The 15,924-nt window shown below is 48.5% G+C and overlaps 1 protein-coding gene across 1 annotated transcript in view; it reads right to left on the bottom strand.

Annotated features, from left to right (window-relative positions):
* The window catches only part of SMC1B (structural maintenance of chromosomes 1B), a 2,375,007-nt gene that overhangs the window by 80,021 nt on the left and 2,279,062 nt on the right, over positions 1-15,924 (bottom strand). The gene's annotated exons all lie outside the window — the stretch shown is intronic.

Raw genomic sequence — 15,924 nt, 5'->3', positions numbered from 1 at the left:
ATACACATCCTTTGCAGCCTGCATATTAACCATCTGCACTACCTTTCAGTCAAAACAGCCACTGTCCAAAACTCTCATTCCTCCCCAGCAGGTACATTAATCACTGGAGTTATCTTGACGCTTTTATTTTCGCTGTACAATGCTCTTTGCAGTGCTTTTAAACCTGCTGAAGAAAGGAAGTAATAAATATAAAAACACTCACACATATGTTTCTGTAGAGGCACCAGCTAGAGAAGTGACTTCCTCCCAGCCAGGCCTGGGGACCCCCTGGGAATGTGTCACGGACCCCAGTGGGTCCACGGACTATATGTTGGGAACCACTGTTGTACACTATCCACAGCTCTACAGGGAAATGCTCCCCTGAGGATCTTAACCTAAAGCCACTAACAAGTAATAAAGTCAGAATTTTGTGTCTTTCTACGTGTGGTAACTTAAAAATTTAACTTACATTTTCTACAGTGTGTAAGCATGTTACAGCCATCCCTTGTCTACTTGCAAACCTTTCCCATACTCAGATAGTGTAGTAATTGGAGTAGCGGTCACATATTTCAGGCCAGTGTATCGCCTTCTTACAATCCTCCCACAAATCTCATGGTACAATAATGCTAAACAATGTATCCAGATCCTTCCAAAGCAGCCCTTTCCATGGCTATTATTCTGTTTAACGCTATACATTTTTATTTACGTCGAGAGACTGTGTCTTGTGATCTCCAGCTGTGTGTTTGTATTGCTGAGCACCTCCTTCCACATCTTGATGTTATGGATTGTGTGATGTGCATACGTGGACATATCCCATAGTAAATTGTGTGATCCCTCTCGCCCCTTGCCAATACACCTTTCCATTTCATTTGATATCTGTTAGTACTTCTGTTCATGTTTTCTAATTGCGTTAGCCACTTCCTCTTTACCCTGGCTATGGAATAACTGTCTAATTCTTTCACAAGGTCTCTTACGTTTTGCTTTTATTTTTCACTTCCTCATCCATCAAATGCCATGCCAGGGTGCGGCTTTCACGTTCCGTCTCTGCCTGCTGTTGTAGAGGCAGCTCAGAGTGTTTGGTCCCTGTTGTGGTGCCCTCAGGCTGTAGTGTATTTCCCAAATGTCCTCAAACAAAATCGATGTTTTGTTCCTGTGACTGTGCACTCTCCACAGGAGGAGAGCTTGACAAGCCCCTATTATCTCTATATATATATTTTTTTTTCCGTCCTCCAATCTCCCCTGCCCTTGTCAGCCCCCCCACCATGTGGAGGAAACCATTCTTCAGTTCAGTTTATTATTTTTTTTATCCTCCAAATACAGGACAGCCCCAAATTCAAGGGACATCCCATATGCTACTAGTATGTAGGCGGCATTGTAAAGCACCACACATGTCCGCAAAGCCACAGAAACACTACTGTCAGTTTCCTTGCAAAGTCTAAGTACAGTAGTGCATATAGGCCTTCCTTCGTTGCTATTTGGTATGCTGGACTGTCCTTGGGGCTATGTTGATGTGTCTCTAGTTTGCCTTTACTAAGAGGGTTCCTCGTCACTGTCTTACCCTAGCCTTTTGTTACATAACACGAAGACAATTACAATCGCTCCAGAAAACAGTAGGATGTCGGTGTATTTTTTTTACACCGCTCATACCCCATGACACAGAAGGGATAACAACGGGTACATTCACGCACGCAGCCTCTCTCTGCCAGCCGCAATTATTTATTAGCAAAAGCAGGAAGCAAGCCGGTCTGCATTCATGCCACAATTTCAGCCAGCCATGTCCACCTTAGCTCACACAAAGTTTGAAATCAGACAGTACCCAAGGTGCTAGTGACAGCGTCCACACTGGCGTTCTCTGGGGCGAATCAAGAGATGACAGAATAGTCAGGAGGGAAAGATAAAAAATATCCTGGGGCAGGGTGCGGCTGTGTGATATTGGAAACTGGACCAGATCCTTGGCCAGTGACACACAGATAATGCAATAGAGGTGAACAAGTCAGGCAACCACATGTGACGGCAGAACCATAGACAAGGGTCACAGTACAACTAGCCCTGTGGGGTGATCCTACCTACTCCCACCCCTTGTATCAAATATGTAGTGAGTGCAGGGCGGTGTTTGTACTGTGTGATGTTTGCAGATTAAATCAGTCAATTGTCAGGAGCCGGGCTGAAGGGAGCTATCCGCTGAACAAGACCGCAATTCTGCCACGAAATGTAGACGCCTAATTATTCAGCACCCATTCAGGATACAAACGACCGTTAGCCAGCTCTTCTAGATAAACATAATGAATTTATTAGCGATAGAATAGAAAGACATGTACATGGAGGATGCTCTGTACTAGTGTACACGAACAGCCTAATACAAGGAAGTAATACACAATCTTTTATAGTATTAAACCACAAACATAATTCAACGTCTTATTGGTTCTTTGGCATTGACGTATGATTACTTCTCCATTATGGCTGAAGGTAGTTTTTCCTATCATACCATATATAGTAACAAAAAGCATAGAAAAGGATTTTACACAAGGTGGCCTACGGGTCTAATATCACATGGTCTATCTTGTGACAGAACTTGAGAACATCACGTACTCAGACTGGTACTTTCCAGAAGGGAGATTGCTTCAGCTAGCATGCAATGACGATGATATTTCATGATGGCTGTTCAGAGAGCAAGCCTTGCAACATAATGCCTTCCTAGCAGTAGCGAATTACATTTGTAGGCCTCTTTACTTAATGATAGGCCTGTGCAGAGATTGTCATTGTGTATCACAGGGGCCACTAGGTATAGCATACCTAAGAACTGTAAAATGTGATTCCACAACGCCACCTACCGACGCGCAAGGGTATTGCTTGAAGAAAAATCTCCGGATCCAGTCTGACACCTGGGGGAAATTCTAAGGTAAAGAATCTGCAACTAGAAGTCTCTATCAGATATATGGATACAATGCTGCTTTCAATTCCAAAGGAGACTCTTCTCTTCCGTCGTCACTGTCGCTGCTGTGCACGCAGGAGCAGGCGCAGCATCTCCCCAGGACTGCGGGAGGAGCTGTGGCCAGTGCCGCTTGTGCCGCTAAGGAGCTTGAAACAACGTGTTGAGGGAAGCGGGGGGGACAGTAGAGCTTGAGGATTGCGCCCACTCCCCTCGTACTGCCAGGGCCCGACGTGGGAGAAGAGAGGACTGATTACTTCCTGAATACACCCTGCAGGAAGAAAGCAGGAGAAAAAGAGGCCGACTTAGGAGGTGAGGGCGCCCTGCACTGCCGTGCACAATTTAAAGTACACAGTGAACTCCCCAACAGCTTTTAAGGCAGGAGGAAGCAGTGGAGAGGGCAGTACAAGGCACACCCTGCCAAGAAGTAGGATTTTGGATAGGGGTAGCAAGTGTGTTTCCCCTCAACATATTTCGGTTCTAAAGGGCCTCAGAGTGCTGGGTGTGTGCGTTGTCTCGGGGCTACAGCCGGTGTGCAAGGGGCACAAAATGTGGTGAAAGAAAGACGACTTGTCTATGACACGTATGTGTTGGGACAGTGTAGAACTTTTTCCCTTAAAGCTTGGACATACTAGCAATAATTGGAAAACAGCGTGGCTGTAAGATTAGCCTTTATTCTAAGATAAGGGACGAGGTGCTAAAATTCAGGTGCCATAATGAGGGATGATTTGGGCCAATGTACATGTGGCCTCAAACACAAATGTAGAACCCAAAATATATTTTTGGATTGCTTGTGGTTCTTAGATGAACAGAAATAGTTTTTAAAGCCAGTTTTACAGAATATAATGCAAAGCCTGTACTGGGTGGAGGTGCTTCTCACCTCCCTCGGCAGGAACTGTAACACCTGCAGGTGAGCCTCAAAGGCTCACCCCTTTTGTTACAGCACCCCAGGGCATCCCAGCTAGTAGAGATGCCCGCCCCTCCGGCCACTGCCCCCACCTTTGGTAGCAAGGCTGGAGGAGAGAATGAGAAAAACAAGGAGGAGTAACCCACCAGTCAGGAAAGCCCCTAAGGTGTCCTGAGCTGAGGTGACTCTTACTTTTAGAAATCCTCCATCTGATGGATGGAGGATTCCCCCAATAGGATTAGGGATGTGCCCCCCTCCCACAGGGAGGAGGCACAAAGAGGGTGTAGCCACCCTCAAGAATAGTAGCCATTGGCTACTGCCCTCCCAGAACTAAACACCCCCCTAAATTCAGTATTTAGGGGCACCCCAGATCCCAGGAAATCAGATTCTTGCAACCTGAAGAAAGAAGAAGGACTGCTGACCTACAAGCCTGCAGAGAAGGAGGAAGACGACAACTGCTTTGGCCCCAGCCCTACCGGCCTGTCTCCACCTTCAACAACCTGCACCAGCAACACATCCAACAGGGACCAGCGACCTCTGAAGCCTCAGAGGACTGCCCTGGACTAGAGGACCAAGAAACTCCTGTGAACAGCGGCCCTGTTCAAAACCTGCAACTTCTTTGCAACAAAGAAGCAACTTCCAAAGACTTCACGTTTCCCAACGGAAGCTCTGCACCCGACGCCCCCGGCTTGACCTGCAGAAAACCAACACCTCAGGGAGGACTTCCCGGCGACTGCGAGCCCGTGAGTAACTAGAGACGACCTCTCTGAGGCCCCACAGCGACGCCTGCAGAGAGAATCCAGAGGCTCCCTCTGACCGCGACTGCCTGTAACAAGGGACCCAACGCCTGGAACCAACACTGCACCCGCAGCCCCCAGGACCTAAAAGAACCGAACTTCAATGCAGGAGTGACCCCCAGGTGACCCTCTGCCTAGTCCAGGTGGTGGCTGTCCCGAGAATCCCCCCCTGTGCCTGCCTGCACCGCTAGTGACCCCCGGGTCCCTCCATTGATTCCTACCTGAAACCCGACGCCTGCTTTGCACACTGCACCCGGCCGCCCCTGTGCCGCTAAGAGTGTGTTTTGTGTGCCTACTTGTGTCCCCCCAAGTGCTCTACAAAACCCCCCTGGTATGCCCCCCGAGGACGCAGGTACTTACATGCTGTAAGACTGGAACCGGAGCACCCCTGTTCTCCATAGGCACCTATGTGTTTTGGGCACCTCTTTGACCTCTGCACCTGACCGGCCCTGAGCTGCTGGTGTGGTAACTTTGGGGTTGCCTTGAACCCCCAACGGTGGGCTGCCTATGCCCCAGAACTGAGACTTGTAAGTGTTTTACTTACCTCCAAAACTAACCTTTACTTACCTCCCCCAGGAAATGTTGATTTGTGCACTGTGTCCACTTTGAAAATAGCTTATTGCCATTTTTACAAAGGCTCTACAGGATAATGTTTTCAATCAAAGTTCCTAAAATATCTAAGTGAAGTACCTTACATTTAAAGTGTTTAGTGTAAATCTTGAACCTGTGGTTCTTAAAATAAACTAAGAAAAGATATTTTTCAATATAAAAACCTATCGGCCTGGAGTAAGTCTTTGAGTGTGTGTTCCTCATTTACTTCCTGTGTGTGTACAACAAATGCTTAACACTACCCTCTGAGAAGCCTTCTGCTCGACCACACTATCACAAAATAGAGCATTAGAATTATCTACCTTTGCCACTATCTGAGCTCTAAGGGGAACCCTTGGACTCTGTGCACACTATTTCTTACTTTGAAATAGTAGATACACAGCCAACTTCCTACATTATGTATTGATGTTTTATGCCTTTAATGCCGAATAAGAATTTATTGACTGACTGATATGGATACAACTCCGACAGATTCCCTGAAGCTGTGTCTACTGGATCTTCACTTCTGATTGTAGTTTCTGCTTATGCCATCAGACATGCTTCACCAGCAAAACAGGAGACCAAAAATCCGAGCAGCTTCAGAGTCATCCACACTAAGATTAAGGCCAGAGGTCGGAACACTGGGACCATAGCCTTAATGTTCTGGACTCTTCGCTCCAGAGAAAAGGCACAAGACTGTACAGTATCTTGAATTGTTCTTATGAAAAGGAGCATCTAGGGAGAAGTCAGGTGGGACTTCAGCACATTGAAACTGAACCACAATATGAGGAGATTCACCTTCGCCTTTAGATGGTTGATGACTGCCTGAGGCGAGCCTGCTTTCATCAGTCAGTCATTAAAGTAGGGAAGACGGGAACCACAATCTCCGAAGGTGTGCTGCGACCACTATCATCATTTTCGTGAATACCTGAGGGACAGTGGTAAGGCCAAAAGGGAGCGCTGTGAAATGAAAATGCTCCTGACCCACTGTGAGCCACAGGTAGCACCTCTGGGCCTGCAGGACAGGGATATGGGATATGAAAATAAGCCTCCTGCAGGTCCAATACCACCTTCCAGTCTCTGGGGTCTTGGGCAGAGCGGACATGACCTAGCATAGGCATCATAAATGTGTCCTTCTGCAGGAAAGCATTTAGAGGGCAAAGATCTAAAATAGGACAAAGGCCTCTGTCTTTCTTTGGTACAAGGAACTAGTGGGATTAACAGCCAGTTCCCACTTCCATGGCCGGAACTCTCTGTATAGCCACCTTGGCCTGTAATTCGAGCTCCAAGATGAACATGTGGACCTCCATCAGCCCCACCGATATTGGTGGAAGTTGCAGGAGGGTGAAATGGGATGGGGCTTAGCCCTGATCTACAATTTGGAGGACCCACTTTGCTAGCTTGCCATTCTTTTGAGACAATATCAGATTCTGCCTCTGACAGGGTGTCTGTGTGCCAACAAGGACAAACAAAAGTGGCTTTGCAGCCACAGATGCTAGAGGAGCAGAGGACTGAGCTGCATGTTGCTGTCCTGCTGCTCTGGAAGTTGTCTTTGTGAACTGCGGCCACATAAACCAAAGGCTTTCCCCTTACTTATCACTGTCACAAGCCACTCAACTGAATTACAGGCGATTCCGCTGGGATGATGCTGGACCACCCATGCTACTAGAGAACAATTTTTAATCTACGTAGAAATATATACCAGGGCTGGCAATTAATCTCCAGGGGTAATGGGTAATGGGATAGCAGGCAAAAACACTTACAATGTTCATGTTTAAGATTACTCCTCTGGGTTATGTGGGGCGAGCGGGACACCTTTGATCAAGTATCCTTCTGATTTGTATGACACCAGTCCTGGGAGGCACTTTAATTAAAGAACACAGTCCTCAGAAAGAATCATTTATTTAACATTTACAGTGACAAACATTGATGAACTTTTATCTCAGTATACCCGACTCAACAACATTATATCTAAAATAACTGAGCTTGATGATATTCAAGGATGGCCAAGCCCAGTCTAAAAATGTTCAATTGAACAACTGGTTCCAACCAGAACACCGTTGCACAACAATCACAAGGATTGCAAATAAATGTCTACTCGCTCTATGCTCCTCAATGTCTTTGGGTGCAAATTTTTTGCACAAAGTAACTGTGGACCTCAATGGTTGCAAGCACTTACAGAGTATGGGGGTCATTATGACCCCGGCGGTCGGTAATAATGTGGCGGTAGTACCGCCAACAGGCTGGTGGTACATACCACCACATTATGACATTGGTGGGTTGGCTGCAGCCAACCCAACAATTTACCATACGGACCGCCATGGCAGTAGCAGCCGCCGGCCCGGAGATAGGACCTCCAGGCCGGTGGCCACTATTGGACAAACTAGGGCCCTGAAATGGGAACAACCCTAGCCCTAGGAATCTGTCCGCAGAGCAGGGAGGAATAGGTGGGGCTGTAAGGAATTTGCACCTATTGTCTTTACCAGATAATGCGTTACCGAAGGTAGGTAACTTGCTCATCTGATAGAGACTTCTAGCTGCAGATAGCTTACCTTTGAATAGATACACAAGCCATAACCTCCTGGCAGTGGGTTGCAGACAAATTTTCTATACTAAGAACTCCTGCAGGACGGAATGGGTGAAATGCCCATCCCGGCGTACCTGACAGTCCAGGCAGTAGTGTTTGGCAAACATGTGCAGGGATGCCCACGTTCCTGCCTAACAGATGTCCAGGACTGGGACCCCACCAGCCAACGCTGTGGTCACAACTTTTCCTCTAGTGGGATGGACACTGCTGTCACCGCTCAATTTCCACGCAAGGAGGCGGAGAGTTGACAGATTCAGGTGGAGGACCCTTCTTTGTTGCTGCAACAGAAAATCCCCCCGAGGCGGTAGCCCGATCGTAGGATTGATGCTCATTTTCAGAAGCTAGTGACACCAGACTCTCCTTCCCAGTCTGGTGCTACAAGAATGACTCGGGCCCGGTCGTTCCTGATCTTCTTGAGAACTCTGGGTAGAAGTGCTAGAGGCAGAAAAGGGTACAGGAGGCCTGAAATCAACTTGAAATGAAAAGCCCCTCGAAGCAATTGCTGCCTTGGAAACTCCGACGTGTAATACTGTTGACAATCTCCGTTCCTTTTGGAGATGAACAGATCTAGCCAATGCTCTCCCCACTGGTGAAAGAGTCCTTGTGCCACCTCTGAATGGAGATGCCACTTGTGATCCACTACGCATTAACGGCTGACTTTGTCCGCCCTGGCGTTCAGAGACCTTGCCAGGTGTTGAACCACCAACGAAATTCCCTGCTGTTCTCGCCATGTCCAGAGACATAGGGCTTCTTGACAAAGGGTACACGACCCCACCCAGTCCTGCTTGTTGCAGTACCACATGGGATGGTGTTGTTGGTGAAACCTGCAAACAATGCTGTAGTAAGCTGGGTTCTGGTTGTAGTGCACCCCACTTTTTTTGCCTCAGTATGTTTTGGACTTTAGTGCACTAGGATCCTGCTAACCAGGGCCCCAGTGCCAGTGCTCTCTCCCCTAAATTTGGTTACTCTGTAAACATTTACACCCAGAATTGGCCTCCTGGTTCACCTATGTAAGTCCCTAGTACATGGTACTCAGGTACCCGGGGCATTGGTACACAGGGGACCTCAGGGGCTGCAGCATGTACTATGCCACCAATGGAGCCCAGGCAAACTGTGTCTGCAGACCTGCCATTGCAGCCTGCTTGAAATGGTACATACACCTTTCACCATAGATTAAGGCTTGCCTTGTATTCTGGTGACTTCACTTAGACATTGTAAGTCACCCCTCTGGTAAACCCTTCAGACCAAGGGCAGGTTGCATGCCCCTAAGTGTGAGGGTACCCTTGCATGTGCAGGGTACTCCTACAGCCTTGGACTCCATTCCCTGGGCTTTGTAAGTGTGGGGAAGCCATCTTAATGTATGTAATGGACCCTGGTCAACACAAGTGGCCCAACTGTGTAATGGTTTCTCCGAACCTCAGCATGTTTGGTATCAAAGATGTTGTAATCATGCAACTACACTGATTCCAGTGCTAGTTGCATGATCCCCTGTACTTTCGGGTTTCCTTAGAGGATCCCCCAGTTCTGTCTGTGCAGCCTTACGGGGTCTGGCTGCCAGCCCACCCTGCTGCTGACCCCAGACACTGTTCTGCCCTCCTGCTGGTGAGCCTGGCTCAGGCAGAACAAAGGATTTCCTGTAAGGGAGAGATGTAACCACATCCCCTTGTGTATTTGGTACGTAGGGGTTGGATTGGGGTTGCCTCTGAGTGTCACAAGACTGCTTTGAAGGGCACATTTGGTGCCCTCATTGTATAATCCAGTTTGTACCAGTTCAGGAACCCCTGGTTCCTGCTCTGGTGTGAAATTGCGCAAAGGACAGGAGAGTGACAACCCCCTTTTCAGCTCCTCCCCTAGGGAGGTGCACAGAGCTCTGCTAGGTGTCTGGTTGATTCTGCCATCTCGGAAACAAATGGGCAGAGGTCCCTGGTAGCATCTGACTGATTAGGCCACGTAGATGATGTCCCTGACCCCCTCTGATAGGTGGGTCACTTCAGAGAGTGACCAACCCCCTTTAAGGGTTACTTAAGGGCTCCCATGAGGATGGGTCCTCAGATTTGTCGAGGAAGACTCTACAAGAAACTCTCTGCAAGACATCTTCTGCTCCTGTCCTCTGGAACTGCTGCTGGTCTGCTTTGGAACCGAAACAGGTCTCCTTCTGGTGGGAAAGCTCCCATTGCAACATTGTTTCTCCAGATCCTGCAAGAATTTGCAACATCCAAGGCTGTGCATCCTCCAGGGTCACAAGGACCCTGGTGGTCATTATGAACATGGTGGTAACAACCGCCGTGTTCATGCTGGCGCTCAAAACATTGACCACCAGCGACCCCGGAACCCCGCCGGCCAAATTATGAACATTTCTGTGGGCCGGTGGGTGGAAACATTGTTTCTGCCTGCCGGCTGACAGAAAGGCCCAGCCGGGACACTGACAGTCAATGCCTCTGTGCGGCAGGTGCAGTTGCACCCGTCGCGCAGATCACTGCCCGAAAATCGGGCAGTGACCTGCGTGACGGGGCACTGCACCGGGGCCCCTCCACTGCCCATACAAAGTGCATGGGCAGTGCAGGGGCACCCCCTCAGCCAGCCTTTCCCTGGTGGGTGAACCAGCCAGGAAAAGGCTGGTGGAAATGGGAACATTAAACGCAGGGTAGCGCAGCTACCCTGGCGGATAGTGTTTCCACTCACCGCCAGGGGTCCTGACGGCGGAAGCCTGGCTGTGAGTGAGGGCCGCCGATGGCAGCGTTCACCCTGTTCAGAATATGGCGGGTTGGCCCGCCATGCGGCTGGAGGTTTCAGCCACAAATGCCGGCATGGCGGGCCAACCCGCCATGTTCGTAATGAGGGCCACTGTCTGCACCTGGAAGCTTGAAGGAATTTTCCTTGGAGTGAAGGAGTCACCCCGCGGCATCCGCAGGCACCTCAAGACAACGTCGACCGGCTGGTGAGGGTCTGCTTTTCCATGGACATCGAAAGGCTCTTCTTCACAGGTGGTGGGTCTGTGGCTTTCTCTGGGTCCTGCCTGTCTTCTGATCAACATGGGAGACTGTGGGCCCCTGCTCCTGCCACTGGACTGGGATCCCTATGCACTGCAACTGTTGCTGTGCCACAGGTTGTTCAATGTTCCTCCAAAAGATCCTCAGGTGCCAAGAAGCCTGGCCTCCAGCACTTCGCAACTTGAAGATCAGCCCCTATCCTGCAACTCTTCGACGTGGGACTTCTGTTTGGTTGGGCTGCTGAGGTCTCTCTGTGACTCCCTGTGTCCATCCCCTGACGGTCACTCATGGGGGCTCCAATAACTTCTTCTGGCCTTCCTAGGTGATGAGGGTCAGCCCTGACTCCCCCTCAAAGGTAGAGTATACTGGACCTTTCTGGTCCCCAAAACTCTGCACATACATCTTCAGCTCCTGCTTGCATTTGCCAGAGCTTGTTGGTGACCTGGCTGGTCACTGACCCTCCTGCAATCCGGCGACCGGCGAGGGACAGCTCGTAGGCGTCTCCTCTGCAGCTCCTGGACCCCACAACTGGACTTCTTCCTCCACCGACTTGGAGGGTGGGCATTGCTACCTCGACCACGTGGGCACCTTCAAGGGTGCTGGGCTTGGTCCCCTTCCATTTCAGGTCCTCCACATCAGGAATCCGTCCCTGGGTTCCACCAGCATGTTCCACAGATCATGACAGCAGCTGAACAATCCGAGTCCCTTCTCCCCTCTGCACCTGGTCCTGGTATTTCTGCTGGTTATTTTGTGTGTATATTGTGTGTAGATATCTCCAAAGGGAGAAATACCAATGCTAATCTAGTAGTTAGTGCTGTAATAAAGAAACATTTATTTGTACAACACTTGTGTGTGAGTTACTGTTCGATTATTGTGGTATTGCAAGTGCTTTACATTGCTTCTGAATAAGCTTCAGATGCTTGCATCAGCTACCCTTAGAGAGCTTTTGCTATCTGGTCACCTATTCACTATCACTAAGGGATGCCTGGATTCAGTATAGGGTGCCACACCGTAGGTGTACACCATAAATGGAGCCAACCTTCTACAAACATCCTCTTGACGGAGGGAAGAAATGCTTTCAATGCTAGCCGGATCACATGGAGCTCCAGCAAGTTAATGTGAAGTCCGGAGCCGCTGGAGACCAGAGTCCTCTGATCTCCACCTCTCCTAGATAGCTGTCCCATTCCAGGAGGGACACATCTGTCACCACTGTTAGATATGGTTGGGGAAGGGAGAGAAGTCTGCCTGTGACCCAATCACAGTTTGTCAGCCTTTACTGCAGGTCTTTTGCAGTTCCCACTGTGATCTGGACCACGTTGGGGAGATTTCCCTGATGCTGCTCCCAGTAGAACTTAAGGTCTCACTGCAGAGTCCACATATGCCATCTGGCATGATTTACCAGCAGGATGCAGGAGGCCACGATGGTCCAGCAGCCCCAGTCATTCTCACTGTAATCCAGGACTGAGACTGAAACATCGGTATCATATTATGAATATCCTTGGTGCTTGGAAGGATAAGCCTGAAACTACAATGGAACCACCGGTGGGTGCCAATGGCACCGGGAGCATCAGCATCGGGACCGGCACTGGAGAAGGTCACGTTGGCATGACCAGCGCAGGTCTACATTCATGATCGGATTCACAATGGCCCATTGGAGCCAAGGCCAAAGCCGCCGGTGCAGTACCTGATGGGGCTGCCTCCGACCCCGCAGGACCCAAACACGTCCCAGAGGAGTCAGCCTGCTCCAATACATGGTGCATGGCCTCATAAATGCCTTTGACTTGAGAGGCAGTTGCTCTCGCTCCTGGAAACAGGGGTGTATGCGCAGAGTTGGACCTGCCAAAGGAGAAGTCAAAGATCTCTTCGACTCCTTACATTTCGTGTGCTTCTTCCTCAAATGTCCTGAGGACTTCGAGTGGAAGGAAGAGGACTTAAGGCTCCTCGAGTGGTCCTGCGACCTTCTTCTTGATCAGGGCCGAGATCTCCTTGGAGTCATGCTCAACTGTGTTGACTACCAGTCCACAAGCAGCTTTAGGGACTGCTCCCTCAAAGCCTTCATAACATGGCCCGGCAGTCCGAGCACGACTTCGAATCATGGTCACACTCGAGACACCACAAGCATACTAGGTGCGGATCCATTACCGACATGGTGCGGTGACAGGTGCCACATGGCTTAAATCCTACCTTCCTTTGTGACATCTCAACACACTTCACAAAAAATATTCTACAAAGTGTTGAAAAAAGCATGTAAAAAAGAGAGAGGGGTAGCTCTTCTCCAGATCAGTGTTAACTGGTGTGGAAAAAAATAACTGACATCCACGCCCCTGGGTGGTGCCTATATGGGTGACTGCAACATCACTTTTGGTGCCAATCCCACTGACATTGTGCGGAACCGAATGAAGTCACCTGACGGCACGCAGGGGTACTGCTCATGCAAACATTTCTGGATCCAGTTTGACACCTGGGAAATACAAAGGTAAGGAATCTGCAGTTAGAAGGCTCTATCAGATTTTGCTTCAGAATTCAAGAAGGCTGAACCAATTTGGAATTATTTCATACTATATGAAAAGTGAGTCCATTCCGCTACCTATTGCATAGTAATTATGCTTGCCTGACTACTTGTTCACTGCATTTGAGGCATCTCGGCTTCTCCAGTTCCTGCTTGTTTTTCTTGGCTCTTCATCTTGCTGTTCGGCCTGGGCAGTTGGAAGGTTCTTTTTTTCCTTTCTGTTGGAAATTATTTTCTAGAGCAATTCTACACTCCCAGTTTCAGTTCGTACCAAACCAAAATGACCCTCCACCCAGTACCAAAAAGATCTGCTCTTGACAGGTTGTGACACTATTCAGAATGTAAAGAAGGATCATCAGGTTCAGGAATTATTAACAGCGGTAAACAACTTGACTTAAAGTTCAAAACCTGGCCATAGAAGATGTGCGTCAATCTCTCGCTGCCTTGCAACAAGGTTCCCTGACCCCTCTCTTACTGGCTTGGTGGAATTAAAGTGTGACAAAAGTCCCAAGAAGCTAAAAGCATTTTTAGGGACCTGGCAGGCTCATTCTACCTATAAACCCAATTTTTATGGCAGTGATTGATTTTAGTTGGTATTTATAGTGAATTTTATAGTAGTACAACTGTAAAATCCCTGACATAATTCATGCCATTAGCAGTAGTCCACTGTTTGGACAATCTCCCGGTCTTTCTTAAGGAATAAAGATAATGACAGGCAAGATTTGAAGTTTAATATATACTGTAATAATATAACATCCTATAACTTGATTTTCTTAGTACAATCGTTGATTCCTTGTTGACTAGATGGGATCAAACCCGAGAAGTGTTCTTTGGAGCTTAGGATTGAAGTGCAGAACATTTCGAAATTATTGCGAGGTATTGATGGTACCCATGCTCTCAAACCAACTGCACTCTCAAGTTCTATGATAAAGCAGGACTCATTGAACACAATCAAGAATGAATGTGACACTCATGTAGAATAAGAGATCCTCCAAGCAATGTCGGATATGTTTAGACAACGAATCTTACATTTTCGAACATATAGGGCTCAATTCAATAACAGCCTCCTCAGTTGTGACTCAAACTTGTGGCCGGGCCCCACACGTGTGGCGAGACCTTTGCAATGAGGAACTGCAGAGCAAAGGTCCCGCCACAAATACAAGAAGACACTGCAGGCCCTTTGTGATCTTTAAACAAGGGCTTTATTTAAATACTAAGGCCCTCATTCCAACCGCGGCGGTCAATGACCGCCGGGTTGGTGGACCGCGGGAGCACCGCCGACAAGCCGGCAGTGCTCCAATGGGCATTCCGACCGCGGCGGTAAAGCCGCAGTCGGACCGGCAACACTGGCGGTCTCCCGCCAGTGTACCGCCGCCCATTGGAATCCTCCAAGGCGGCGCAGCTAGCTGCGCCGCCGAGGGGATTCCGACCCCCCCTACCGCCATCCAGTTCCCGGCGGTTCTCCCGCCGGGAACCGGATGGCGGTAGGGGGGGTCGCGGGGCCCCTGGGGGCCCCTGCAGTGCCCATGCCAATGGCATGGGCACTGCAGGGGCCCCCGTAAGAGGGCCCCTAAATGTATTTCACTGTCTGCTGCGCAGACAGTGAAATACGCGACGGGTGCAACTGCACCCGTCGCACAGCTTCCACTCCGCCGGCTCGATTCCGAGCCGGCTTCATCGTGGAAGCCTCTTTCCCGCTGGGCTGGCGGGCGGCCTGAAGGCGGCCGCCCGCCAGCCCAGCGGGAAAGTCAGAATTACCGTTGCGGTCTTTCGACCGCGGAACGGTATTCTGGCGGCTCCCGCCGGCCGCGCGGTGACCGCGGCGGGCGGGAGTCGGAATGACCCCCTAAATATTATTTCAATCACTATAGTATACACACCACAATGATGTGTATACACAGTAATAAAAATAAATACATCTTAAAATGATCATGGCCATCATCACAACTGATTTAAAATGAAGTTATTTTCCTTTGTCTAGTTAAAATAGTCCATGAATAACCAACCTATGACACATTTCTATATATAACAAACAGATCAAAATATACAAACTCACAAACATCCATCAGGAAAAATGTGACAAAAACAACTGATCTTGAGGGAAAGATTAGAACTCATGTTTTGTTCAGTATCTATATTTATACGTGTGTGTTTATATATATATGTATATATATATATATATATACATATATATATGTATATATATTGGTGTGTGTGTGTATTCAGCCTAAAAAACACTAAAAGTGCAGTTATGGTTACAAATTAAAACCAAACAACTACTGAAATTCAGAAGTTATGGTCAGGGTGGGTGCTGTTAGTTATGATGTGCGTTATTTGAGTTTATAACCTTATCTGGAGAATTTCAGTAGTTTTACAAGTTTGAGCCAGAACGTAGGGTACATCAAAAACACAATTAAAGTGCACAAAGTACAGCTATGGTTGTGGTTATGAAATAAACCCGAAACAGCACTGGCACACCACCAACGCTAACAACAACCTGGAATGCTTGTGACTTCACACACAAAGAGGCATATCACATCACAAGTGGCAAAAATGATCTTACAGGTGAAATGGCACATGACTTTACCATTTCGTTGTTTGGGTTAGCATTGCTGTTTAATGGAAGTGTAGCTGTACA

This window comes from Pleurodeles waltl, chromosome 4_1 (assembly GCF_031143425.1).
Source record: "Pleurodeles waltl isolate 20211129_DDA chromosome 4_1, aPleWal1.hap1.20221129, whole genome shotgun sequence".
Lineage (NCBI taxonomy): Eukaryota > Metazoa > Chordata > Amphibia > Caudata > Salamandridae > Pleurodeles > Pleurodeles waltl.
Note: the sequence above shows the minus strand (reverse complement) of the source record. Positions and strands in the feature narration are given on the sequence as shown.